The sequence below is a fragment of the Anser cygnoides genome, chromosome 9, assembly GCF_040182565.1.
Source record: "Anser cygnoides isolate HZ-2024a breed goose chromosome 9, Taihu_goose_T2T_genome, whole genome shotgun sequence".
Lineage (NCBI taxonomy): Eukaryota > Metazoa > Chordata > Aves > Anseriformes > Anatidae > Anser > Anser cygnoides.
The window spans coordinates 4,004,277-4,032,228 of NC_089881.1; the positions used below are offsets into that span (position 1 = coordinate 4,004,277).

A 27,952-nucleotide genomic window follows, 5' to 3' on the forward strand; every position below is an offset into this window, starting at 1 on the left:
TCATGTGCAGGCCAAGTTATACGTGACTGACAGAATGCTATAATTTGATCTTGCTGAAAAAATCTTGGATTAAATTGTTTTTAAGTTTACTCTTCTTTACTGTGTCCATTATCGTTGTGATCAAGCATGACCAATTCATAAAAGACATAGGATAATAGATAATCATCTTAGATTCACTAACCTGTCATCATCATGTGCCTCATCTCCCTTAATAACTTAATGCCTTAACAGATGAAAGTCCTAGTAGAGGGAACCTCAAATTAATAATTCATTCAAATGGAACAAGACAGATATAAATGAACACAGGTAAACAGTGCTAGTCAACTGAGGGTGGCTGCGTCTTCCCTTCGGTGCTTCAGTCTGGGATGTGAGACGAGGCTGAGCACTAAGAAGTGACCCCAGAAGACACAGACAGTGTTCAGCTCAGACATTCCCGGGGCAGTCCTTCAGCACCTTGGAAATGAAGGTGAATGTTTCTTCACTGCTGTGGATAGACATATAAAAAGACAAATATCAATGTTGTAAGTGCATCTTTCAGGCGTTATCTTCATTTCATGTGTCAGCTCTTCCGTTTCCTTTTAGAAAGTACCACGTGTTTTACAGGGAGCCTTTTTAAATCTAATGTGTTTTTAAATGGCAAATGCATATTAAAGAAACCAGAAGATTTGATCTAGGACATAGAGCAGAGAAGTTGGAAGAGGAGAGGGATGAGCTACAGTGTTTGAGACATGGTCATTGCCTGTCCTAAGGAGATTATAAATGATGTTATTTATTGCCTCTGACTTATGTGGGACCAAGTGCTTTTTTGTGAAGGATTGAGTATATGTGCCAAGGTAAATGTGATAGTAGTAGTCCTTTTCTGTTTCACTAAGTTAAACAAACTTGGAATGCCCGAGTAAGGTACTTACAACTCAAAACCTGATTTAGCACATGCTAATATCTCAAGTGTGTGTATTCTGGCAGCTTACTTGCTAACAACTTGTTGCACACGCAGGTTTCAAAATGTTTTGAAAACAGATTCTGTGTACAAAGGTTGTAAGGAAAGTAAAACGAAGATAGAGGCTATGGTACGGTTTCAAAGCAGCAGACTTGTTACTTAGGACACTGTTCACAAGGAAAAGAGAGCAGATGTAATGTTGAGTGGAAAGTCGTCTTCAGTTTATGAAATTGTATCTAAGGCTTTCTGATGTCTTGTGGGATCGAAATAGGCAGGACATCTGGAGCTGGCCAAGGAAGGAAATAATTTTTAGGATGAAAGGAAGAACATTTGAGAATGGCTTCATTTTAATGAACTATTTGCATCTTTTTTTAAAAGTAAACAGACTGTCCTGAGTGAAAAAAAAAAAATTAAATCATAAGGAAAGGGGAAGATAAAAATCTATATAAGTAAGAAAGGTGTTTTCTTTTTTTCCTTCAAGAGAAATTTATCCTTTTAATAATGTGAAAATCTGTTTTTACTTGAATGTTGAGGCAAACACCATTCCCTGTGTAGAATCAGAAAGTCAGAGCACGTTACGTGAGGGAATGGTGATGCATGATAATTAGGAGCCAAATTGCTCTTTCCTGATAGTCCCCAGAGGAATTTGGAGCTGCTGGTTGTGTGGTCAAGACTGAGAGGCCGCAACACGTAGCACCATGCAGCTTAATGCTTCCAGCTATTTTCCCTTCAGTAGGCACTGCAACAACATTAATGTCTACTTTGTAAAATTTCTTACTACACAAATCCTTCCTTTTATTTATTTATTTTTTCTTTCCTGAATTTCTTGATGCTTCCCACGTTTGCTAGCGTTTAATTTGCTGTCTGGTCTGAAATCTCTTGCTCCTTCCATGGGCTGGTTTGCCATTTTCACCTGCTCGGGAGCCTGGGGGCCAGCTCCTGCTCCTTCAGAGAAACCCTCTGGCAGAGGAGGAGATGAAACGTACCTCCTGCTTCAGCTTCCAGCAGGGTAGCACTGCAAAGAGATCTCTTTCTTGTTCGGAGGCAGTAGGTTACTAATAGCAAAGTCACTTGATTTTCTTTCCATTTAGGAATGGAAGTGCTTTTTGTTTTGTTTTTAGCATCCAGATATTCGGAGACAGATGTGTGGAGGGGATGCCAGTGGTTTGTCCAGCAGAGCAGCAGGTGCCTGGCTGAGAAAAGCAGGGAAGGAAGAGCGACCTCCACCTCTCCATGCCCAGCCTCGGGGTGCCCACAGCCCCACGTTCTGCCCTGGGGGCTAGGAGAGGGCGTGCTGTCTGTCCTGTTTGCTGATAGGGTTCAAAAAGTTCTCTGCGTTTAGCATGGCTTTGCCACTATGATACCATAGCACAGCGTACTTCTGACTGGCTGGCTTGTAGGGAAACAGAAAGAAGCGAAAAAAAAAAGACTTCTATTTAAGAGACAGCACGCAGAATCGTGAAGTTAGTGGAGTTCTTGGGGGGGGACGGGACACCGTTTTCCATTAAATAGGATAGATCCTAGTTGTTACGTGCAATGGATACACTTTTAAGATGAAAAACACAAAAAGAATGCGTTACTTATATTTGGTTGGAAGCAGACACCCAGCAAGTTACTGCTTCTTTGCTCGCATTGAGAGTGCACGCTTAGCTGCCAGGTTACCTAAATCTACTACTAGCTATGGCTAAGAACAGTAGCTTTCTCTTGTAAAGGCTGATCAACAGAGCCTGATGAAACTCTCAGTTTCAAAATTAGTGTTTTTTTTTTTCTGTCTTAATTTTATTTATCTTATTTTTTTTTAATTTCCAGTGTTGTACTTATGCGACGTGATGTTTGTGTGCTGTCTTTTAGGGGACGGCTCCTGGCAGTGCTGCGCATGATAGATGACAATTCCTATGGTGGTACAACAGCTAGTGCTCAGGAGGCAGCCAAGCCAAAATACTTGTTTTCTTAAGGTCTTGCATTAATCACAGATGTTCTTACGGCTTTTGTTTACCATTGTTGGTCAATTATTTTCGTGTGATAAGCTGTCGCAACCCTCTAATTTGAGTAAGTTTTTGGTTCATTTCTGTCAGTATTGTGGTGATTCGGCTTTGTTCTAATACAGAATTCTTTAGCAGAAAAATCCTGCTTCAAGCTTCACTATGATAGTAAATTTTTTTTTCCTCTAATGTTATTTGGATTTTTCTTCAAATTTTAAAAGGTAGTTTTGAAGACTGTCTTCACAGTCACTTTTCATTGCAAAGTAGAAGTGAGGACTGATGGTTGATGGATCTGAAAGTGCCTTAGGGACCTTGCTTTCTGGTCATTGTGCCAGACTGTTACCGGAGTTAGTGTTGCAGGAGATCTGATTTCCTCCATAGTAATGATCAAGTACCTGCCTCCATGAACTGTCTGAAATGCTATGAACAATCCATCACAGTCTGGTATGTTATTTATATGTAAATGCAGGGAATTGTCTGTTGGTGTTATGGATACATGTAACAGCTAAACTTCAAAAAGATAAGAAGTGAATTGGACTTGAAAAGTCAAATCCAGGAGAAAAGTTAAGTAGGAAATAAAAGACAAAAAAGATAGATTAACCCCTCTCCACTGAGTTACAAGTACTGACGTTCCAATTAATTTATTCAATAAATTTAAAAATATTTGGTGCACTTTGTTCCAAATACTGCTGCCTCACATAATGCAGTAAGACCCGAAGTGTGTCATGTCCAAAGACAGTGCCACCTGTTGAGTGATCAGCAGTGCCTCCTGGCACATCCCAGTCCACGCAAGGCATGCTGATCTCCTGGGGATTGCTCAGTCTGTTTTCCATGCTCGGTTGAAAGTATTGGAATTGGGCAAGTTGTTTGTGAAACTCGGGCAGAATCAGTCCTCTGATTTTGAGGACTGTGGGTGAATGTTTGCCTGTTAAGGAAGAAATGAATGGAAGTGCACTGAAAAACATGTTACCCCATACTTCTATTTTTTTCTTCAAGCACCACCACTTTCATAGGTGGGAGAGCTAGCTGTGGACTAAACAAGGGCTGGTATTAATGCCAATAAACAGAGCTGCAGAGAATGTCCAAAAAATCCCTTTAAGATCAAAATTCAGGTCTTTAATTAATCTCAAAAGCCCTTTGGGTACTCTTCCCAAATCTGATCATGTGATAGGAAAAAAGACTGTTTGCTATCCTCATCCATCAGTCATGGAGGTGTGGTTATTCTTTTTTATTTTCTTTATTTTTAGAACATTCTAAAATTTTGCCTATGATTTCTGCCCTGCTTAATAACTCTTCTGTCTTTAGTAATCTTCCCACAATGATAGAAGTAGCTGTAGTGGTCTTGATTGATCTCAGTTGCCTTCCCTCTGGCTTCCAGACATTACTCAACTCAGCAGCCCGATTTGTTAACTTGCAACAGCCTCAAAATAATTCCAGTTCTGATGAAAACCAACATTACCGTTCCTGATGGGTAGTCAGATGCTTCGTCAGTGCTGAGGAATTCCAGAAGACCATCGTTGTAACTGAGTGGGCAGGAACGTGGTACAGGAACATCAGCATAGGTAAACATAAGTCTTCAAGCAGAAGTCTTTTTCCAGTAAGCAAAAAATGTGTCTAAACCATGCCTGTGTGATGCTGACCTCGGACCTGAGGGTCGTAACTTGTAAGAGGCCTTGTCGTTGTCACTCACAGCTCCCCTCTATCCTTGTTGCGAACGTGGAGCAGCAGCAGCCAGAAAACCACAGGCAGTGCTTTTTGGCATCATAAGAGAAAGGTACTGAGAATCAGAAAAAGGCGTCATTTTGCCAACGTTTAAAACATCGGTGTGCCCGCATGCTGAGCACTGGGCGCAGTTTTGGTGTCTGCAACTTAAGAAAGATGTAGTTCAGGGAAGGTAGAGAGAAAGGCAACTCAAGGTCAAAGGGATGGTATCGCTGCCCTGCGTGGAGCAGCAGTTTTTGTCATTTACAAGGCTCCAGTTAGGAGAGGAGAAGCTGACAGGGGCAAGGTGATAAAGATTTACAAAATCCTGAAGGTGGTGGGTAAGGTGAATGCAGAACTTGACAGAAATCCTGCAGTACCAGAATTACAGGACACTTGATGAAACTGGTTGAGAATCAGTTTAAAACAGATTAAAGAAAGTATTTGTTTACACAGCAGCTAGTGAATTTATGCAACTTGCAGCCAGAGGATGTTTTGAAAACAGGCAGTCAGAGCAGGTTCAAGACAGGGTCAGGAGAAGTCCTGGTCAGCAGGTAGTGGTTGCACAGACCATGGTTTATAGGTTCTCTCGAAACAGCACCTTCTGCTGCCCTGCTGGGGATGCCTTCTGGGCAAGGGGAGCTGTGGGCCTGACCCAGCTGGGCACTTCTTACGCTGAGCTCTGCAGCTCTGTGGTATCTTTCTGTCATTCGCTCAAAATTATGTTCTCATTTGTAGCAGGGTTAGGTGGAGGCATGAAGGCTCCTCTCTTCTTTTTTTTCGTGTTCAGTGAGCTGTACCTCCCAGGGAGACTTTTGATCTACTTATTTAAATTTATCAGTATTGCAAGCTGACATGATTATTGCTTCATAGGAAACTGGAAAAAATTTCCTTCTCTCTAGCCAGGAAAAAAAGACTGGGAAGTCCATCTGGGAATGTGATTCATCTGGGTCACACTCATCATTTTCCTTTCGGATTGCAACGAGAGGTTCAGGACAGTGCCCAGCTAGAAGTGATAAGATTTTATTTAGATTTAGCTTCCTTTAGTGTTTGTGGTGGGGAGCAGGTACGCTGTTGTTTATGCAACAAGACTCCAAACACCTTTTATCACTTGATCAGCACGACATGCTCCGCGGTGTTTGGTTATGTCCTGCTGCACTTTGAGAAATGTGAGTTCTTCAGCCTCTGCCTAAGTTGCCAGTGCTGCGTATTGATGCAAGTAGTTGGGTGGACCTTGCTCCTGAGGGGGAGTAAAACCTCAGTTAAAAGACATTGAATCTTAATCTGAAGAATGTGAGTAGCTCTTTTGTTAGAGTCTAAGAGAGTGTATTACACCATTTTCAAGTAAATGTGGTTTTGTAAAAATCTCTTAAAGTTAACTTCAGTGTGGCAGTGGCTTGTAGGGTGGGAACCACTAGTAACTGGAAGACAGTATGCCTAGTGCTGTTAGTGGTTTTCTTTGCTATATTTTTAGCATGAATCTGGGTGGAAATCTTCTAAAAGTCATATTAATGAGGAGAACTTGGAGTCTATGCATAATTTTAAGACTGGAGAGGTTGCAAGGCTAAAAACATCCAATTTGAACAAATGCTTATAGTGGCATAATAGGAAAAAGAGAAAAAATGGTGAGGACGTTCCTTTCAAAGATATTTGTTTTAAACTTGACCTATTTTTAATCTGTTGTTCTGCAATGTATTTATTCTGCAGGAAAACTTTCTTAATAAAAGAGCTAGGTTATGTCCAAATCTGAACATAGTCGGGCTTCACCTTAGTCTAGTGTCAAACTGCTCTAGCATTTGTCACTAAGAAGGCCGTGCTAGCAATAGTTGGTTATTCACGTGGATATATCCATCTGAATTTTTCTTGCTGGGGCATAGTTGTCTTGGAAGAACGCCGAGCATGAGCCCTGTGAGAGATTCTCTCGCTCTCTTCCTGCCCTCCCTGTCCCTTCTTCCTCTTTACACAACTCAGAAGTAAAATTTGATAGCTCAGAATGTAAATTAATCCTAAGTTATATGAAAGTCTTTCCTTGAAAGAGACCATAAATCTCATCTGTAGACGTTGACTTCTTAGAATACAGAAAAAGAGCCTCTGATTTATTTATTTATTTTTAATGCTGAGTGCAAGTGTGGAAAGTAAAGCCTGCTCAGTAACTTCAGAACTGAAGAACACCAAAAAAGGCTGCTTCTTCAGACCAGAGAATAATTTCTTAAATTATGAAATATGTATATGCAAATGTCGATATTTACTGCTCTGTGAACTGTTTTTAATATTTGCTGTTTGAAGCTGCTCTGTACCTTTTTTGGTTTGGTTTGGAGTATCTACTGTTTCCATCCAGTCCAATGAAAATGCTGTTAAATGTCGATGCTGTATTCACTGATGAAAATAGTGTTTTAATTTGCATTAAATGAGTATGATGAGCCTATCTAAAAGCCACTCTTGGTGGGTGGGGAGGAAGGCACTAAAAGAGTACGGCCAGAGTGGTTGGTAACATGATGAGCACTGACATTGGAGACATGACCTTAGGAGGCTTAGGATTTCAGTTGGTTTGGTGCCAGCCATGGCATGCAACAGTGAAAAACAAGTGGATGGAGAAAGCCTCCTCTGCTTTTTGTCACCTTCTAGGATGCGCCTGCCTGAAAAACTCAGGAGAAATTCACTGTCCTGCTGCCTTACAGCGTTACTGCTCTGGTGGCTGGGGAGAATGGCAGTGAGGTAGATGGCTTTGTGCCTTCTTCCTGCTTCCTAGAAATAACCAGCTGTAAGGATGAAGGAAGTGTGGGGGGAAATTAAGTCCTTCTCAAACCTGGCCTTTTAAGGAAGGCCAAAGTATAACATAAAACACTGCTGGGATGCTTTTCTCATCCATTGGCAGCCCTACCACTCCTCCAAACGGTACACGGCTCCAGTTGGACCTAGGCGGGGACAGGGCCCACGTGAGCGCTGAGCACTGGCCCGACTCTGCTAGGTTTGGGGGCGACGTGGAGCCCCCCTTGCAGCACGGAGGTGTGCAGAGGGCCATCAGACCCTGTGTGTTGCATACCAGTGCTCAGGGATGAGTTTCAACACCTTTTCATCCAGGGGAGGAATAAAAAAAATGGCAGCTGAAAGCACATGTCTGAGTGCGCTTTTGAGGGAGAGAGGGTTTGACAAACGCAGCACAAAGAGAAGTGTAAGATGCTGAGATTCTCTCTGTGGCTAAGTAAAGCTGTAAACTGCATACCGAGAGTGATGAATTCAGAGCACTCGATATCCATTCAAGTGGCCTTGCTACTTAAAGCGTGGGCATTATTCTTCTGCAGATGGATGCTTACAGATAACGTTACAGCCTGCTCGCTGCTGAAGGGAGAGAGCTCTCAGCCTGTACAACTGGAGCAATTCTGTTTCTCTGTTTCTATGGAAGCTGTTTGTTGTGGTCTTCGTGGTGTGTTTTTTTTTTTTTTTCAACTATATTTGTAGAGCAGAAACTGAAATCCAATCCAACTTCCTAATATATGTGTATTCCTATTGGCAGTTGGATTTGAAGCTTTGCTTGGTTATTTAGCTGTGAGAGGTTGGCAGAAGCAGTCCAAAATACTCTTCTCTAATAATGAAGTAATTGACCATAACATAGCATGTCAGGGAGGGCTTCTTGGGCAGCTGCATCCTCCCAGCAGCTCGAGGCATAGGAGAGGCGGTGGAAGACATGCAGCTCCAAGCCGGCTGGGAAGTGGGGACAATCAGAGCTACTGTCCCCAGCTGCTGCTGCAGGCTGCAGGACATTACCACAGATAGAAAAGATGCAGCTTGGCTGGATCAAATACAAAAGGAGCTTGTTAGAAAGAGGAAAAAACATCTGATAAGTTGTCGAATAAGCTGTATCCAGAGTTCTGTTTGTACCTCTGGCTAGCGTGGGACTGGCAGCCTGTCTGTCACATTTGCCATTAGAATGGAAGAATTATTTTAACAAGAAGATTAAATACTGAAGGCTGCAAACCTCTGCCTGGACTCCTGTCCTCTCCCTGTCTCAGGTTCCTGGTGCTGCAGAACATCAGACCTTGCAGGATTCGATTCCCATGGCAGCCCTGTGAATCCCGCTGCCCCAGGCAGGAGTGACCCAGCCTGGCCGCAGGCAGAGGTGGCCGAAGCTATGAGCTGAGTGAGGTTTTGCCTTTGGTGTTTTGTACCCTTGAGTTTCTTGTGGAGCAGTACATAAAGTATCCATATAATCTCTTCAGCCTTTCTGCTCCCACAAATCACAGAGCGCTGCATGGTTGCCCTTTCCTGGCTGTTCTAAAACAACCTATTTATTATGAGAAGGGTGAAGTCGTGTTGTATGGTTTGAAAGGTAATTTCAGCACCTCCGTGGAGGTTATCTCAATATGTGAGATTTGTGACTTTTTATATTTAGCCCAAACTGTCTGCTGTAAATGGCATTTAGACTGGTTATAAAAAGGTAGCTAGCTCACCATGACGTGCACTTGTATTTCATCGTACTTAAAAATACACATCTTTTTGTCCTCTCAAAATCTCTGCTCAGGGTAACATTTGTTGGCAGAACACGAATTTACTTCCTTCAGTTCCTTACTTGAGTAAGGATGAGATCAGGCTCCCTGTGCATCAGCTTTCTTGGCTGCACACTTGTCTTGATTCCCCTGATGGTGCTCAGCTTGCCTTCTAACTTTAGTTTCACATAAACAGCCAGAAGTGAAACCCAGAGGTATTGGTTTTCATTGAAGCAGATAGGAAAGCTCCAGCAAATGTTGAAGCTCTTGAGACGCACACAACTGTGCTGCAGAGCACGCTGTTATGCTGGGCTGTGGCAGTGCGGTGACTTGGTGTAATCTTTTCCCCAGCTTATCTTATCGTCTAATTGTAGAAGAAAGCAGTGCAGTTACATAGTTGCTTGATTTTGGCTTTTTAGGAATAACGATGTATGACCATGATGTTCCGTATTGATAGTTGTTCTCGATGCCTTCTTGCACCCTTGGGGTGATACTGCAAGAGAAATTAAGTTGATGAATTCCTTCAAAACATTTGGTGAACGGTGTGAAAACAAAATACAGGGGAGGTCTGACATTTCAATGCTGTTGTTTTTTTTATCTGCAATAAATATTTGTCATTGACTTACAGCTCAGTTGCACTATCTAAAGGTTGGTTGTACTCCGTTTTGTAGCTGTGGAAAGACTGCCCCTAGAGCGGTGGTTCCCAGCCGATGTGCAGGGGCATGCAGGAGAGCTAGCAGGCTGTTAGATGCGCTTTGAAATGTGAGGCAATCATAACTGCCTCTCCGAACTGTTGTGTTTGGTTTATCAGCATGTTGATGGGCAGGGTATCGGCAGGCAGGTGGAGGTGTGTGGTGCAGCAGGGAAGGAGCAGGCGATGGGTGGGTGGAGCGGAGCGCCGGGAACCTGGGGGAGGGTTTGGCTGCGGGGGAGTCGGGACACATCGAGTACGAACCTAATGTTAGAGGAGTGTTTCTGTGAGCTCACCTTGTTTCTTCTTTGTGTACACGCTGGAGCTCTCACCTGCTGCCCGCAGATGTTCCTGCGTTTGTGGTAACTAGCAAGATTGCGACCTCAGGGTTGTGTTAGTGACACCTCCGACACTCTTGCTTGTTTTGTTTGTTCTGTGTGGTTACTATAAACATCTTGCTACACGTGAAACAGAGCTAACCCCGTCTTTTCACTTGTTCAAAAAAATTTCCCTCACTTGGTGACCATTCAGTGATCAGAAAAACTGGTGCAGCAAGGACTTTGATTTGCTGCAGCTGCCGTGCAGAGGTTGGTATCCAGGGATGCTCAGCGGCTGCTGCGGCGTGCGCAGGCCTGGGGCTCGGTGCTTGCCCTGCGACTCGAACCAGTCAGGCACTTCTTCCAAAAAGAGGTAGGAATGGGATGACGGAAGAAAAACATAAAGCAGACCACTTGTTTTGCACTGTGTTTAGTTAATGGTCTTTCAAATTTGTAAACAGCATTTCTCGCAAACGATAATGTAACCAGCGATTTAGTAATCAGGCTGGGTGTTTGTGACTTCCCACCGCCCAGCCGATCGGTCTACAAGTGAAGTCAGCTGCAGGAGGAGCTGCGGGGTTTGGGGCAGGAGCACGGGCAGCTTCCGCGGCTGGAAAGGGGCCAGATGCAGCAACGTGCGGAGGGGCGGCTGGGCCCCGCTGAAACTCAATCCAGGGACAGATAAATTCTTCTCAAAGTCAAAGCAAGCAGTGCCTTCCTGCAGGTCTCCTGTCTTCTTCACAGCCCACGAGGTGGAAGGGTGAGCTGGTCTGTGTGTCAGCACATACTGCTGCTACCACAATATTTGGCCTTCACCGAAACAATGGCCACCAATGCAGAAAATATTTTATAGCTGTAGGAAGGCTGGGTGTTGTTTGGGAACCCAGCTTGGGTCATTTTGGTATTGTAGGTACCAGGGGCTCTTAAAAGCTTTTTTTTTTTCCCTTTTTTTTTTTTTTTTCTGATAAGGGTTAAAATGACAGAAAGTGAACATCAGGTTATTTTCTCACACGAGCCTCTCTAGAAGCTTTTTGTTGAGCTAAAATAAAAGCAATACTGACTAATTAAAATCAGCAAAACCACTAAAAACTTTGTTTGCAAGGGAGTTGCCAGCTGAACTGGTTACTGACAGTGCCTCATTTGTGACATGGTAGCCAAGCTATCGCTTGGCATCTGCTGCAGGTCTTTTGGGGATGCGCAGGAAAGGAGATGGTCATCTTGTGATCACTTCAGGTAGCTCTGTAAACAGCAAACTGATGTTCCTTGTGAAGTGGCTGAAAACTGGGTTGCGAGTTCTGTGCAGATGTGCGTGTAAGACTCTGCAGATACCTGCAGGTTTGCAACCATCTCTTATTCCCAAAAGCCTGAACCGGCTTCTTTTGGGTACTGCTGTAGTGCAGGTAACAGGGTTCTATTTGAATGCTGCTTCGCTGGAAATGAAGGCAAAAGGTAAGGTAGCCTGACGTTCATCACACATTTTGAAGCAATGTTGATGATCACACAATGTGCCACAGCTGCTAAGTTTAAAAGTGATTTCAGTGTTTCTGTTTTCTCCCTCAGTTAGCCTGTAAGCCGCTTCAAACATGCGTCACAAGAGCTTTGAAAGCTTCTGGATCGTTTGTTTTGGGTTGGTTATTTTCTAGTGATGGATAAATCCGTGCACGTGGTTTTTACCTATAGCTAATACCAATGGCAAACATGGCACATACTGTAGACATTTGAAGGAAATCGTAAGAAAAATCTTCCTTTCTGCTAACCCATATCAGCAAAGTATGAGTGTCTGTATATTTTCAGTTACATATATCAATATATATTGATATATATATTCTATGTAATCAATCTCTCTGTACAGATGTATGTTGAGAGAGACATAATAGCACAGTTTTGTGGCAAAGGAAGGCAAAGAGTAGGCACCCTCACATAAAAACACATGTGTGTACCTAACAGCGGTCTCAGGGTTGCTGGGGAGGTGCTGAGGGTGACCTGTGCAGCAGAGCCAGGCGTGCCTTTTGTCCCTCCCCACCTCTCTGGCTGCTTCCCCCTTTGAAGCAGGCGAGCTCTCAGGCTGCAGCCTGGAGTTGGATTTGCGTAATATTGCAGGAAGTGCAGTGTTTTAAAACTACTGTTGTTGTTGTTTTGTCCTTCGTTTAGGCACAGCATGTTTTGATTTGCATAGACAATATTTTAAAGAGCGGATGCTTTAGAAATATAAACAATCAGGAAGGAGAAGGCAGCTGTTTTCTGTTACTATTTAATATTATGGACATCTATGGCCTCTAAGTAATGGGTACTTGTTTACATATTACAGAATATGGATTATAATGTTATAAACATATTGTTCATGGTTGCATGTTGGTTTCCTAAGTCAGAAGAAAGAAAAGCGACGCTGGCTTTCCCAAATCCTCGTGATGAGGCAGTGAGTGCGGACGGAGGCAGCAGCTGGGCTGTTTGGGGCCGTCGCTCCGTGGCGCAGGTACCGGCCCCGCTGCATTGAAATCTGCTCATTGCTAGTAAGGAATTTGGTTTTCTTAGGGGTTGTTATAAATGAAGATTGTAGCACAGTTTTTTTTTGTAACCAGATCTGATTTGTAAACCGTTAAGTGAAGGGGAAGGTCGTCTTCAAATCTTCTAAAGTAAAATGTCAGCAGACATCTGTGTTCTTATCTGGCTTAATCATTTTTTTCAATGGGAACTGTGGGGTGTTTCCAAAATCCTGTTCTCTTTTCTTGCATTTCCATTAATTTTGTGATCTGACTTTCAATGAAGCATAACTCTGCTTAGTGAAGTAATATTTTATATGTTTGAAGTGGCCAGTTCAACAGTGGAAATATACAGCTTTGAAATCCTGCACGTGTCTGAATACGTTACTATTTTTTGCTGTCCTAAGATTGCTCTGACTGAAAGAACAGCGCAAAAAAAGAAGTGTTGTTTACTTCATTCTTGAAAACTTAAGATGAGAAATAATGTAGCAGCAAGTAATTGTCTGCACATGGAAAAGGACTTAAGAGGATGGAAGCATGTGTGGGCATACTCTTAAGCACACCTGGAAGATAGATGCCAAATAAAAACAGTAGCAAAGGAGTATTTATTTAATAAAAAGTTACATTTACAGTTATGCAAAGACTGTGCTAGCAATAATCTTGATTGTGTAAATTATCATAGAATCACAGAAAGGGTTGGGTTGGAAGGGACCCTAAAGCCCACCCAGGGCCAGCCCCCTGCCCTGGGCAGGCACACCACCTGTCATGAGCTGTGAACATCTAATTTGCTAATATTTTTGACAACTTTCAGAGTTTAAGGATGAATTTTACCATGCTTTGTACCAGTGTCCCTCAGTCTAAATTTATTGGAAAGCTTTGTCTGGTCATCCTCAGGAGCATGGTTGGTGAGAACATTGTACCTTCTAGCCCTTCCAGCAGTACTCTGAGCAGCTCTGATGTATTGCTGATGTCGAACAGTGACCTTGAAGTTTGGAAGGAAGTCCTCTCTAAACTTCAGGTGCTGTATTTGTTTGAAAGCCATGCTTTGTTATGTCAATACTCAAATAACTGAGAATTGCGGAGTTGTATTTACAGTAGAACTTGTTACACCTTTCAGTTATTATTTCTGAAAGCTGTGGCTCCCACTATGCTGCACGTGCCAGCCTTCATGCTCCGCAGACCTTGATGCATCTTCTCCTACCAGCTGTGACTTGTAGCTAGAAGAGAATCACAGACAAAAAGAAAAGTTGGAAAGCTTGTTTCACCTTGCTGAAACACCAGGACACTGACCTATGGAAAGGAAAGTTTCCCGTGTTTGTATTTCATCTTGGTGTCTTTGTAGAACAAGATGTCTACAGATGCTGTAGGAGCTCTGACTTCTAATTGTCGTCGTTCTTAGTTGAAATTAAACATTTCATTAAGCATCCTACCTCGTTGGTAACTAGAAATGAAGCACGTTTGAGAAGTTGAAAGGAATGTTTTTAAGCAGATGATGATGCAGTTATTGGGATGGTGGATAAAATGTAATAGAAAGCTATCATTACCCATACAGGAAGTAGTTATCTGTAGAAAATAACTGTTCCTTGCTTTTCCTCCTCCTCCTTCCAAGAGAGTTCTTGTTTCTGAGAGCACTCGGAATTTGTGTTAGGCATCATAAATTGTGTCTAACAATAAAGAAGTTTGTGGGTTTTGTTTTTCAGCTGAGACAGGGAGCTGACCTGGTTTTGAGGTTTTTTGTTTTTCCAGAAATGAACCAAACTAATTTTTTTCATGCAATTATAGCCTACTTTAGCTCATCTTTGTATATATGTATACTTGTAGGCAAGGGTCATTATACCCCTTTAATTTGTATGATGCACGTGATAAGTAGCAATTCATGTTGCAGAAAAGTGTGATGCACAGTGTATACTGATGAAATTCTGAACTGCATGGTATATGTATTTTATATATGACATAGTTGCAAGGGTGTTTTCTTTGGTTTCCTATGTGATTTAAAAAGATGAAATGTCCTCTCAAAAAACCTTGCCAATAATATGAAAAATTGACTGTTACTGGAAAACAGATGGAAAAATAACATAGACTGGCATCTCTTCTGTTGTTGTGCTGGGCATGTGTTGTATGTTTTCTTCCCCCAAAGTCCATGAAAATCAAAGATAAAACTAGCATTTTTATTATAAAACTTAATTAAAGCTTTCATTTAAGAGAAATGGACCTAAAATTAGACTTAAATGATTTTTGATGCAGGCATGAATAGGCAGCTAGCAAGTAGAAGTCTAGATACTTTCTGCCATTCTTCATCTGTTCTCCTGGCTGTAGCAAGGACATCTGCAGTCCCTACCACTAGGTGTGCAGAGAGTTTCCAAGCATATGAAGATCTTAAAAAAAATGAATGCAGTAGTTTGTTGGGTAAGGAAAGGGATGCAGGGAGAATTTTAAAAAGATATATTCTGAAAGTGGAAAAGGTTTTGGAAGAGACAAGGAGAGAAACTCAGCTCAATGAGCTGGATAGTTCACTTAGAAAACCATTTCTTCAACTTGTTACATTCAAGCTTATTTATCAATCATATTATTTTTTTGCTTTTTTCTCTCAAGGTTGGAAGTATTTCAAATATGGTTATGTTGCCTGTATTAACAAAAATATTTTTATTTTCATTTTCCCTTGGATAATCAAAGAATTATTCCAGGGAATTTAATAGCTTTTTGGTGAGAATTTTTTATCTACCACTTCTCCATTGTCCCTGGCAGCACACTACCTTCATTTTTTGATACTAGTTGCATAAAGGATGTCTCATGAGCAACTTCGGGGGTATTCTAGTACCTATCTTTTAGAAAGTTTTCTTAGAACATGCTTATTTGTTTTACTATCTCCTACTATTCCCTCAGGTATATGGATTTTCAGGATAGACACAGGTAGACAGGATCTTTGGAAGTGACTTCCCATGAGATACACTGAATGACATAGCTGCTTGGCTGTGGTCTTACTGTGGTTTGGGTTACCTTTACAACTAAGATCCAAGCTGCAAGAGTTTTTCTAAAATCTGCACTGTTGCTTGTTACAACCACTGATATTTTTGCTCTGCATATCAGGGTGCCTCCATCTCAGGCATTCGTTGGGACTGCACTTGCTCCTTGAAGTATATTGCAGGCTTCTGGTTTTTAAAAGATATGATGAGGCTGAGCAGAACGTTACTTGCCTCGTTTGACCTCCCACATATGATACACAAGCCGTGAAATCTCATGTAATATTTAAGAATTTAATACACTCTTTGTATAGCATAACAGTGACGGTAGTGACAAAACACTGCTCTGAGCAAAACTGCTTATACCAGCAGATGATCTGTGAGCAGTGGGACTAATGAGGCCCTACTTCCTATAGATTTCTCTTCCATTTATTATATGATGGGTCCTTTCCTGCCCCCAGCACACCTCTGCCCTCTTCTGCCAGACATGGTGCCGGGGTGGGTGCCGATCCCCTTGGTCTCCGCTGCCTATTGAGCCACGCTGGCTGGAGCTGTGCCTCAGAAAAGGAGTCCTTTACTCAGCCGGAGATTTTTACAAAACATCAGGCAACTTGGTATATCTGAAATCTCATGTCCTTGCCAAAATTAAGTTGAATTTTATGTCCGGTTTAGGTGGTCAGCTCTCTGTTCTATCAGTTGCATGAGCTCCATTTATTCAGGAAGCCAAACCAAAGAAACCAATGCAAGCTGAGGTTCCTTGAGTATGGCTGGACATACTTTCTTCTTTTGGCAACCAGCCACGCTGCTCATGCTGTCTCTATTTTTGTGCTAACTGCCTGTATTTCTGCTTCTCTCCAGGTGAATGTCTTTGCCCCTTAACTGGCTTGTTTAGCTGCCATTTGGGCAATCTGCTGAGCAATTGCCCTGAAGGAAAAGAAAAAGTTTGTGTGCCTAGAAATGCTCTTTTCAGGCTATTTTAATCAATGGATTTTTTGAGGTATGGCTGAACGTTAACAAAGATTTCAGTAGTGGGATACACAGTTGTTACGACACCTGATGGCAAAAGGAAGCATAGGGTAATGTCAAACTCTGGAATTTGTCTTGAGGACTTTTACTTTTATATGGCAAAGTTTATCCTTATTCCTAACCTTCCTTGCCTCTTTTAGCACATTTCAATATTTGACTTACTAAGGGATAAAAGTAGGACTAGTTCTGGACATCAAGGAACCTGTGCTGCTTCATCAGCTCCGATTTGAACGAATAAGACTCGTAGTTTCAGTCAGCACTTGTCAGATAGTATTTCATGAAACCCTTCCTGAAACTGTTATTGATGCTCGACCAGTATAACATTAAATTTCTTAGTGTTTCAGGAGAAGTTTTCTTCTATATAAAATGTGTTTTGAGTAACATTTTGTATTAAGTGAATACAAAAGAGTGATTAATGTAGTTTATTTTTTGTGGGGGTTTAGCTGTAGCATCGAGTGTACCTGTAGCCACTGAGACTGTCAGCAGCCCAAGATAGTTAAAAGCTCCTCTCTTGGTTAAAAAGACTGGGTGGTAGATGGTGTAAGTTCATGTCCTAGGTTGTAAGAACATGGAGAACTTTCTATTTTATGAGCTTGTATAGTGTAGTCATACTATGTCATAAAGCTGATTTTATATATATATTGTCAAGGTTAATGTTTAGTGGATGTTTTTAATCATTGATTAACCAAGACGTCTTAATGATGTTTTAATAAGATGTAATATCATGTACAGATCCTTTTGTGTGTATGCTAAGCCTTTAATCCGTATTACTATATGCTTTTAATTTTCTGTTGACTTACTGTAATAGCTTCTACAGGGTTATCCGTAATACTGGATGTGACAACTGATGGAAGATTTATGTGTCACAATAACACGGTACCTATCATCTGGCAAGATGCTTGCTCGTACTGTTGTGAACAACTTCCATTATGTGGGGAAATTTTCTCCTTGGCATGCTTTGAAAAAGTTAAAGAATTACTGAATTAAAATGCCTGGCTGCAAGTTCTGCGATGAGAACAACTTTTACCTACTTTGACTTTTGCTTGTGAAACCATACAGTCTAATAACACTAGATTGGTGTTGAAATGAGGTTATTAATGTGAGCGTTGATCGGTTTCCCTTTTGAAATCATAGCAACTGAGCAAGTGAAGACTGGTCTGTTTAAGCCGTTCATATCTTTAAAATACAATATTGGCAGGCGTTCAGGCTTTTAGGATTTCACAGAGTGGAGCTCTAAAGAAACAGCAGTAAAGGACTTACTTGATTTCTCTGATCGGTGTTTGTCCTTTGGATTTAACTTACAGCTGTATCCAAATAGGTGCCTGGAGAGCCTGCCAGGTGCTGCTTCCTCTGCCCATGGACTTCCAGCTTGAGGTAGCCCCTTATTTGGAATCCATTACGTTGCCTTTGTGCCCTATCATCACCCTCTGTTTACTCCTTTCTTGTTACCATGGTTTCTGAAAATAAGCTGGATGACAACTGTTTTGAAAACCTCATCTATATACAAACAACCATTTCAGTGTTCAAATGGTACAGAGGGTAGCTGAGCCACGAGCTACCTCAGACCTCACTGAAGTGCTCAGCATTATTTTTAAGGTTAATCCCGTCGCAGCCCAGAATATGTTCATCACAAAATCAGTGCGAGTAGAAGGGTGGAACTCATGTTCTATGAATAAAAAAAAAAAAAACATTCTTATGTTGGAATTTTGTTTCCTTTTCCAATTAAATTTTTTATTTTATTTTTATTATTTTTTATTTTTATTTGCATGTAAAGTTTTCTTAATTTTACAAATCTGATCTAATGTAGAATAATGCTTGGCAATATATAGTCAGGAAAATCTCAAATGCTATGTCATTTTTTAAGCACTGATAACTTTGTCCCAGCCCTGTGCATATGCGTTCTTGTTGTTGAAGACCATGTAGTATGAATAGGGTAGAATTGGCAGGTGCCTTGGATTTCAGTTGTCAGCTTAAGTGCCAAAGGATTCTGAACACCAGGTTTGAAGTTCTGAGAAGGGGAAAATACTGCATGGATGCACCATTACAGCCGTGTGTGGCAGTGAGAGAGGAGGTAGGTCTCTGGCGACTCTAGCCTGATCTAACCAGAAGGCTGCCCTCGTGCTGTCCTGAAGCTCAGGTTTGTTGTATATGTGCCGTTCACCTGGCAAGATGAAGCCATCAAGTCCACAGATGGCAGCTATTTGTGATCCAGTTGTCACCAGCACTGCTGGAAACATCTTAGGGCTGGAAACAGGGGTGGTGAGCAGCTGATGGAGGGGGAGCAGGGGTCCCACAGCCTCCCGAGCACGGCTGCGCCCGCTCACGAGGCACTGGGGAGGTCAGCTCAGATGAGTACAGATTACTATGGTTAAATCATCTTCTAGTGCAGCTTCAAGTTATAACAAACTTGACTGGGGCTTTTTGTCACTTACGGAAGGCCTTCTCCTTGTCTTTTAACAAAGCACTACCTCTATTTGTTTTTAACTGCTATTTGTTACAGCTTTTATATTAAGTCACGGCAAATGGTGTCAAAATAACGTGTGCTTTGCATCTACTTTAGCTTTCTGAACTTCTTGTTACATTTTTTCTACTTCATCACATTTCATTTCTGCAAATCCCCTCCTGTGCTCTCTTGGCTTGTTTTTGAGAATGTGTTTTCCAGCACCTCCTTATTATCATTATTATCCTTTTTGATATTTAATGTGCTGTTGTTGGGAATTGAGGAAGTGTTTCATCCAAAATCACTGCTGAACTTCCTTCCCACACTGCTGCCAGAACTGCTGCAGACTAGCTACTTAATTTGCACTGGCAAAATTTCAAAGGGAAGGTCAGCTGGCCAGGTTATCCCCCACGGGGCTTCTGTATGTCTTCCTTTTAAATGCCATTTTTCTTCCATCTTGTTCCCCTTACTGTCCATTGGGAGGAAATGGCTCTGGCTAAGCCGAATGGTGCAAAACCTTGCTTTAAGGTGGAACTCTTCCAATTTAGTGTGTGTCACAAAAAAGATTTCAAGGTAGATGGGACTAATTATGCAAGGTCTTGTTGTTACTTTATTTTTTTAATAAGATAGGGTGAGAAAAGCAGGAAGGAGAAGTGGCAATGCTGGCTGCAGGAATGGGGAAATAGACCACAGCGCAGAAAGGCAAGTGAAATACAAGTTCACAGGAAGATAACGAACAGGATTCTGTGGCTGAGTTGTATTCTAATGCTCTGGAAGCTACATGGGGTGTTAGGAGTTGCTCAGCTCTACTGCTGATGTAATTTCTTTGATACAGTATGAGCACAGTTTCCATGCACTCAAGTTGGTCAAATTTAATTGTGTGTATTTAAATTGGTAGCAAGTTGAGGGTGTGTGAGTGCATCTAAAAGTGCATTGATCATCTGCTTCCCCATAGGGATGGAGCAGTTGTAATGGTTCCCAGGGTTGCTGAGTTTTACTGAATTCCAAATTACCATAAAAGTAATAGTAAAATAAAAAATCTCCACTAACAAAGCTCCTTTGAGAAACAAAGTGCAGAATGAAGATGTGTTTTTGAATGCTACTTGTTAACGTGGTTGATATATAGTTATATTTTTTAATAAAGATAAACACTGAGCAGTGGTTTTCTCTTTCAAGGATACAGCCATAAACACTGCACTAGTAACATTATTATTTTCAGTCCTGAAACAGAAGGAATTTCTCTGTGTAAGCTGGGCTCAGGCTTGAGGTGATTACTCAGCCTGGACTATTAGCAAAGGAAGGGGAAAGATCCAGACCTTCTGTCCTTAGAAAATTGGAAGAAAAAACATGATAATCCCACTTACAATGTAGCACTTTTTCATGAGAGATACTTATTTCATGTTTTCCATTTAATCATAAAGAAGAAAAAAAAACCAACCTGAATCTAGGGCTGCATCTGTTTGGTTTGTAACTTGTAACTGCTGGGCGGTCCTCTTGTTTTAATGCTCAGCTGCATCACAGCAAGGAAAGTTGCAGCATTTATTTATTGAAAAGAGTCTATTGATAGAATTAAAGGTCTTTCTTTTTAAACCCAGTCGTATCTTGTTTCTTTTAAGAAAAACAAAAACTCAATACATTTTTTCCCCATAATTGAAAAGATATTTAATCAGAAATTCAATTAAATCAGTTTTGTTCAACCTTGTAACTGCTGCTGATTTGGCATAATAGAGCAGGGGATGCATTAAACAGTTTTTCTGTGGTGAATTACTATTTCCAGTATCTACATACCAGGGCAGACAGCTGGCTTGTTTCCTGCTCCTTACAGGTGGAAAAGGACAAATCTGACCTCTAATGATGTCACTCTCTCCTGTGCTAGATGTTCGCTGGCAGTCGGTCCTTGGTTTCCTGCTTGTGGCAGCAGCCTTTCTTGCTGTCTTCACTGAAGACTTTAGTTTTGTCTTGAGTGAGTGTAAGTCAGGTTGACGTGCTGTGAAGTTGAAATTAGATGTACAAGCTCTTTGCTGGGCAGAAGCTCGCCCAAAGAACGTCCGTGGCTTAGTTGGTGTTTTCCCATTACACTCACAACACAGGAAACAGGAGTATGAGCTTCAGAAGTGTGAGAATGTCGTTCTGTTCTTCATCTTATTTTAAAAGTCATTTAGTTTTGTTTATTCCTGCCATCTCTTTCTGGGTTACAGAGAAGACACTTCCCTTGTGGGGAAGATGGCTTTTTCCTCATGTTATACGTGATAGGTGTAAATTTTGTCTGAGTTCATAGCAGAAAGACTGTACAACCTATTGTCTTGAGGTGCCTCCATCAGTAAATGATCACCTATATGAAGAAGAAAAAGAGGATGAAAACACCAAATCCAATTACTCAGTCTGGTAGGAAAGGACTTGGTGAAACCAAATCATCAGTAATTCCCTATTTATGATGTTCACAAGAAAGCTGAGGCATTTTGGGGTACAATGAAGAAAAGCTTGTCTAGGCTTATTAAATGTAGATTATAGCCTGTCAAGTTAAATAGCAATGTTGTAATTACCTTGTTTAGTTCTATTTTGAATTCCTTTTGTTAGTACTCAGACTGCAATTAACATACTAGAGCAACCATTGTTTCTTCTTGCATTCCTTTACTCTTTCAAGGTCTGTGTGAGATTGGGAAAATTGTACCGTATGTATGCATCTCTTTGAAAAGAAGTTATTTGAGCTAGTTTAAGTTTTGGTTGATGTTTTTAATTTATCCGAATGGGATACTTCCCATATCTGTGTGCACGTTAGTAATGCCAAGAAAAACGTAAACAGACACGACTTATGATCATGAGTGTGGCGAACACAAAGACATGGACAAATTCAGCTTTTAAGTAGACCTGTGCCAATTCATTATAATTAGATGATGGCTCATGCAAAAGTCACCGAGAGCTGTAACCGAATTTTTCAACACTATTTAACACGTTTACCTTGTGTCAGGCTTCTAAAGACACTTCGTTACCTGGGCAGATCACAGGTGCCCAGGTCAGGTGCTGACTGGGGCTTGTGAAGTTCTGCACAAGTCTTCTGGTGTATTTTCATGATGGCTATCTATTTAATTTCGACCTTTTGTTCACGACCTTTTTATTTTTGTATTAGGTAGATGGGTTCATTATGTACTAAAGCCCTCTTTAACCTATACAGAATAAGATGCATTGTACAATCCCAAAGTAAACAACAAATGCATTTGTTCCTTGCTCGTTGTTTCAAATAAGATGCTGGTGGGACAGCAACAGTTTTGGAGAATATGTTTGGTTTAGCAAGGCTGATAGCAGGATTGGGACATGATCTTCCTGCAGCAGATGTAGAAAAATCTACTGTTTCTTCAGACAGGGGTGATCTTTTAATTCCCCTGGCTCTGTTGCCTTTAGGGATACCTTCAGAGCTGTTTCCTGTTGCTGTCAGCATTTTGTCCCACGGATGTCCAGCTGTCACAGGGTACTGAGCAGCTCGGGTGTTTGGGAGCTGTGCTTTGCCCCAGTATGTTCATCCCTGATGAAGTAGTTGCATTTATTTGCCACGTTGATCACAGAACTTCTACAGCTACTGCACATTATCTTCTTTTGCAATGGAATGACCCCGTGGAAGGACATTTCTATCGGTGTTTTTGGGGTAGGACACACTGTTGGCCCTTAGTAATACACAGAAGCTTTAACTGAAGTCTTTTACTTGAGGATCACTTGAGTTTTTGCATTTGTTGAAACGTTTGGTCTTTGGGTACCTTTTAACAAGGGTGGATTGTAAGGAGGGAGTAAGGAGTGCACTGTGAGTATATTTTAACAGTGCACCTACTTTATGTATGAAAATTCAGTTAACTTCAGGAAAGATATATTGGTAAATTGTCTAGACACTCTGCTCTTTGAGAATTTGAACTTTAGGTATGCCTCGCCAGCTCCCCCATAATGGAAATAAAATGCGGTATCGACTTATTTTTAGTTACTGGATTTAAGAATGGGCCTTGTGCTGTAATAGGAACTCCAGTTGGTTGTGTTGTATCCTGCCTGGACTAATAGATTGGAGCTGAAATTGCTGCCAGCTGGAACGTGCGTTAGTGTTATCTGCGTGTGTGTTGTAACAGATGTTGAGCAGAGACTACTTGTCAGAGGTACCTTATAGTAACTTTTAAAGATGCTTGTTTGTTTCAGTACATTTTTCTTGCATCACTAATCTTTTCCATAAAGTCAACCACAAAGTGCATTATTGGGGACTCCAGCTAAAGCTTGTGGTGAATAGGAAATAGATTAAACACAGGTTTTCCCTTCTCTGTGCTTGCCAATGGTGATGTCAGTGGTTTTAATGATCCTTACCTCAGCTCACTGTAGTCGTTGTGCTCTCTATTAAAACACTTGTCTTCCGCACTGTTTTCATATGTTGTTAAGGAAATGCTGATGGCTGTTGATAAGAAACAATGGGGTATCCAGCTGATGACTTCAGCGCCGTAGAAGGTGCTTTCTCCTCGAAACATACTGTAATCGTTCACTGAGGAGAGATTATGCCAAAAAATTAAGCACTATTCCTTTGAGTCTAACAAAGAGCATTTGTACTCTAAAAGTGAGGACGGGGCTTTTTGCTAGAAGTTGTGCACAAGTGAGAATTCCCTGGATCAAAGCCCTACGGGTTGGCAGTTTCCAGTGACCCATCACTCTCAGAAGGGCTGCTTTCTGGGCGTTTGGGGCATTTAGACAAATCGTGGTAGTAGCAGGCGTTGTTGTTCTCGGGGGCACAGTTCGTGTTTTGGGAAAGAGATTCATAAAAGGAATTGGGGAGTTGAAAGCAAATCATTGCAATCAGTAGTCTCAGAGGGTCCATAACATAGTGTCTCATTTTTTCCCCTCACAAAATCAGAAGAAAATTTCTCCTTCTCCAGCATAACTTGTTTTTCTGAAATCGTAGAAAATGTGTAGCAGGTTTTAAACACGTGCATTACCACCCCAAGAACTGGAATAGCTTTGGATAGTTTTTTTTTGTTTGTTTAATTAAAGTTCTAAAGGTGGTGGGGGTTCTGGTTAGGCCAAAACAATGAGTAGTTTTTAAATGGACTTCTAGACCTTGGAAAGCAATGGGAATTCTTTAAAACAACTTCTAAAGAGTACTCCTTAATGATGCTAGTTCTTCTTACAAGATCACTGACACTTGTGGACTGGAATATCATTACTGACTAAAACAACTGATGGAGACTGAGTTTTGATCTGGTAATACTTTCCAGTTAACTTGCAATAGTTTCTTTTTCCTGCTTGATACTTCACCAACAACAACCAACATATTTTGTTGAGGGGGTGACAAGTAGGTTTCCATGTTGTACTGAAGATACCAGATGGAGGTGCAATAACGAGCTTGAAGACAGGGTCTGTGCCCTTGTCACACCTGCAGCTGAAGTTTGGATGAAACACAGCGCATTCCTGTTCACACCCTGCGTGACTGTTTCGTCATCCCAAGTCTCAAACTCCCAGATATTTCAGCCTGCTGGGTTTTGTTTTGTTTTGTTTTTTTTCTATTCCTTTGACATGTGCTCAGGACTTCAATATGCCAGTGTCTGGGTTGCTGTAACTGTGATTATCCTCAGTACTATTTTGTTAGTGAATTCCTCTAGGAAGTGTTTTCTTTTTCGGATAGACTTGTTATTCTTTCTTCCTTTGCTTTTCTGACTTCTCAATCCACCAATGCTACTCACTTGCCTGTGAGTAGCACTTAGACTACATTGACTGAAAGGGTGAGGAATTGAATTGGATAAACCATTTTGTTTTCTAGATTATATATTTCAGTTGAGATTACCTGAATGCTAGTTAAGAGATGCGATAGTTAATCGTGACACTGCAAATTATTGCTTATATATTTAAAATTCCTTTAATACAATAAGCTCCAATGAGGTGAGCACCTGTCTCCTTTGTTTTGCCCTGTCCATGCAGGATCAGGCTGGGGCCCTGCTGGTGGTCACTAAACTCTTCCTGCAGCCCTGCTGGGCCCCAGCTGGGTGTGAAACGCACACTTCCATGCACACATCACTCCTCAATTTAATTTAAATCATTTCTTCTTTGTCGTTAGTCTTTATTAATGCAGTATGGCATTACTGGCTAATTTTAGGTGCAGCATAGCTGAAAGCTGCAAGGCTCTGCGAAGCTGTATATAGATATCCTGGTAGGAACATTCCAGTAGATCGCAACATGAGTGCAGAAGAAAGTTGAAAGTAAATAAGAGATCTGTGAGATAATTCTTTGGGGAGTTTTCACAGCATACCACACATCACTTGCAAGGATAGGCTTTCCTTTCACTTGAAGGACCACACAAAGTAAATTCTGTTTCTCGGGCAATTAAAGAATATAGGACAGGAGGTCTTTTCAGTTTTATACTTCAGCGTGTCTATGGGAAGCCTTTATTTGTACTGAGGAAAATACGCTATTTACATATCTTTTCAGGAGCATAGTTAATATTAAATATAGAAATAGACACACGTTTATGTAAAATCTGAGTCTTGCTTCATCAGTTTCTATGTGAAACTCCCCAAATGTAAATGGCGGCAGTCCTCTAACCCCAGCTCAAACAAAAATAGTATTCATTTCATGGGGGTGTTACTCAGGCCCCAGTGGGTACGGCTCCGTATGGCTGCAGGCGAGGAGGGACGGTCTGGGCTTGTGCACGCTGCGGTCTGAGGGCTGGGAGGGGGCTGGCTGCTGATGGGGGCTGTGGGGTGCCCCCCGTGCGACTCCAGCCCTGGTTCCTCCAGCAGGGGAACCGCGTCCTGCCAGGGGCTGAAGGGTCTGCCCTGGGGTTCCCAGCGGGATGCGAGACGGAAGGGCACAGAGAGCCCCGCTCCATCGTGTGGATGCAAAACGTGGCATTTGTGGGTGGCCAGGAAGCCCTACAAGGAGGCCCAGATCTTGTAGTGGGTAAAAATGCCAGCAGCAGGCTAAAGGTTTGAGGTTTTCTTTTTTTTTTTTTTTTTTATCACAGAAGTTTGTCAGGGTTAATCATTATAGACACTTAAATTGTTTCTGCTTAGGTGAATCTCTTGCAAATTCTATGTGTATGTCTGACTGCTTGGAATTTTATCGCCAACATCTGTTTGAAATGCTTTTGGGGATTCAGATGCTCCAGTACAGTTCAAATGTGAATGCCATCATTTATCAAGGTGCTAACGTTTTCAGTTGGGATGATAATGCTTTAAACAAAACAGACAAAAAAACAAAACAAAACAAAAACACAACAATGGAGAATGGCACTGGTAGTGTGGTGATTGCAGCAACATTTTTTAAGTGCCCATGATGCTAATTTTCTTTCTCTTTCCATTTCAGATTGATGACCTATACAACCTCAGCAAATCCTTCTTTTAACTCATGGGTATCAAGACTCTAAATGTTTCATGTTATCACAACTAGGACCTCACCTCCTCCTCCTCCTCTTCCTCTGTAAATGGGTACGATGCATCCAGTTCAGTTTGTTTACTTTACACAAACCTCAGGAGTTAGTTGACTGAGCTGCACATCCTGTGTTGTGCCAAGCAGAAGCACTGTGACACCTGGACAATGAGTCTCTCTTACTTCATCCTCTACCATAAGGACTTAGCTGGCCACAATGAACTGATGTGCCCACCACTATGTCATGGTGAGAATGGGTATTTTACTAGCACATTTACACAACTTCATTTGCTGCTGAAAACCTGTATGACAAATCATCATTGTAAATTATTACATACAAAACTTAATGTTGGTTGAAGAGTATTAAATATTTAACATAGGTTTTGATTTATACATGTACTTTTTTAATTAAAATGTAACTTTTCCTACAGCACATCTTTTTTGATGTGGAACTGAGGTATACTATATTCTGTTGTAAACAGAGTGGGAAACCTGCTTAAAACAAGGCTTCTAAGAATAGAGTTAGGGTACTATTCTTGTTTTAAGATTGTAATTCAGAAAATAATATAATACGAGTCATTGGTCCCTGGGCCTTGATTGTACAGTCATATTTACTGATACTATCAGTTGTAAGATAACCCTGATGTTGAGTTGAGTTCTTTCCAAAAGAAAAGTAATTTTGTACTCCTTGTAAAATAATAGTCTGTATTAACTACAATGAAGACAAAATTTACTGTACATGGTATTTACAAGTGTCAACTTGAATTCATCAATTGCACAGGAACTGACAAAAAAATCAGAAAAAAAAAGAAATCAAAGTCTTCCATTGTATATATTGTAAAGGAAAGAAAAAAAAAACAACCAACAGAAAACCACAAAACAAAATGAACACAAAAAAAGGGTGAACTTTTCAAATTAACTCTTTCCCTGGAATGAAAATGTGGGTGTTTGTAAATTCTGGAAATCTCTTTCTATATGTAATAAACTAGATACTGTTTTATCTGCTGTAGTTTGTTTGTTTGTTTGTTTTTCTTGGTGAGCTGTCTCACATGTTTCGGATTGTCCCACCAGCCTTCTTTGATGTTGCCACTGTGTTTTTAAGAACAGCTGTGGATCACCACAGTTTAAGAATAAAAAAAAGTATATTGTAATTAGGTGTAGCAGGGAGTATGCTTCCTTGAATATTTCACTAAAATTCTTATTTCAGTTTTCTGGGGAATCTTCAGGATACAGTCCTCCTTCCACTTAAGTCGGTAGGAGAATTCGCAGCAAGTGAAACCACTGGAAGCCACAGCAAGACTTCAGCATGAGATTTTTGCAGAACAGCCCAGATGATTGTCTGGAATTCGGTGCAAGAGGAAGAATGAGGAAAAATTCTTCTGCGACTTCTCCTGTGCTTTACTCTGGGTCTATGCATATGAAATTCTTTTGTGTGTAGCATTTGCAGAGCCGTAATTCTTCTGGGGACTGGAGAAATGTTGAGATCCTGGATCTCAAAGCAAAATGTTGTTGAAGTGATAACTGAACATGAAGCCATGTCAGGTCCCTGTTGGT

The 27,952-nt window shown here is 41.2% G+C and overlaps 1 protein-coding gene across 2 annotated transcripts in view; it reads left to right on the forward strand.

Moving 5' to 3' along the window:
* Positions 1–27,407, forward strand: part of IRS1 (insulin receptor substrate 1) — a 52,373-nt gene extending 24,966 nt beyond the window's left edge. For both annotated transcript variants that reach the window (XR_010833502.1, XM_048063009.2), the window contains exon 2: positions 26,336–27,407. The gene's annotated coding sequence lies outside the window, so the exon portion shown is untranslated. The remainder of the gene's footprint in view (positions 1–26,335) is intronic.
* Positions 27,408–27,952: the final 545 nt, after the last annotated feature.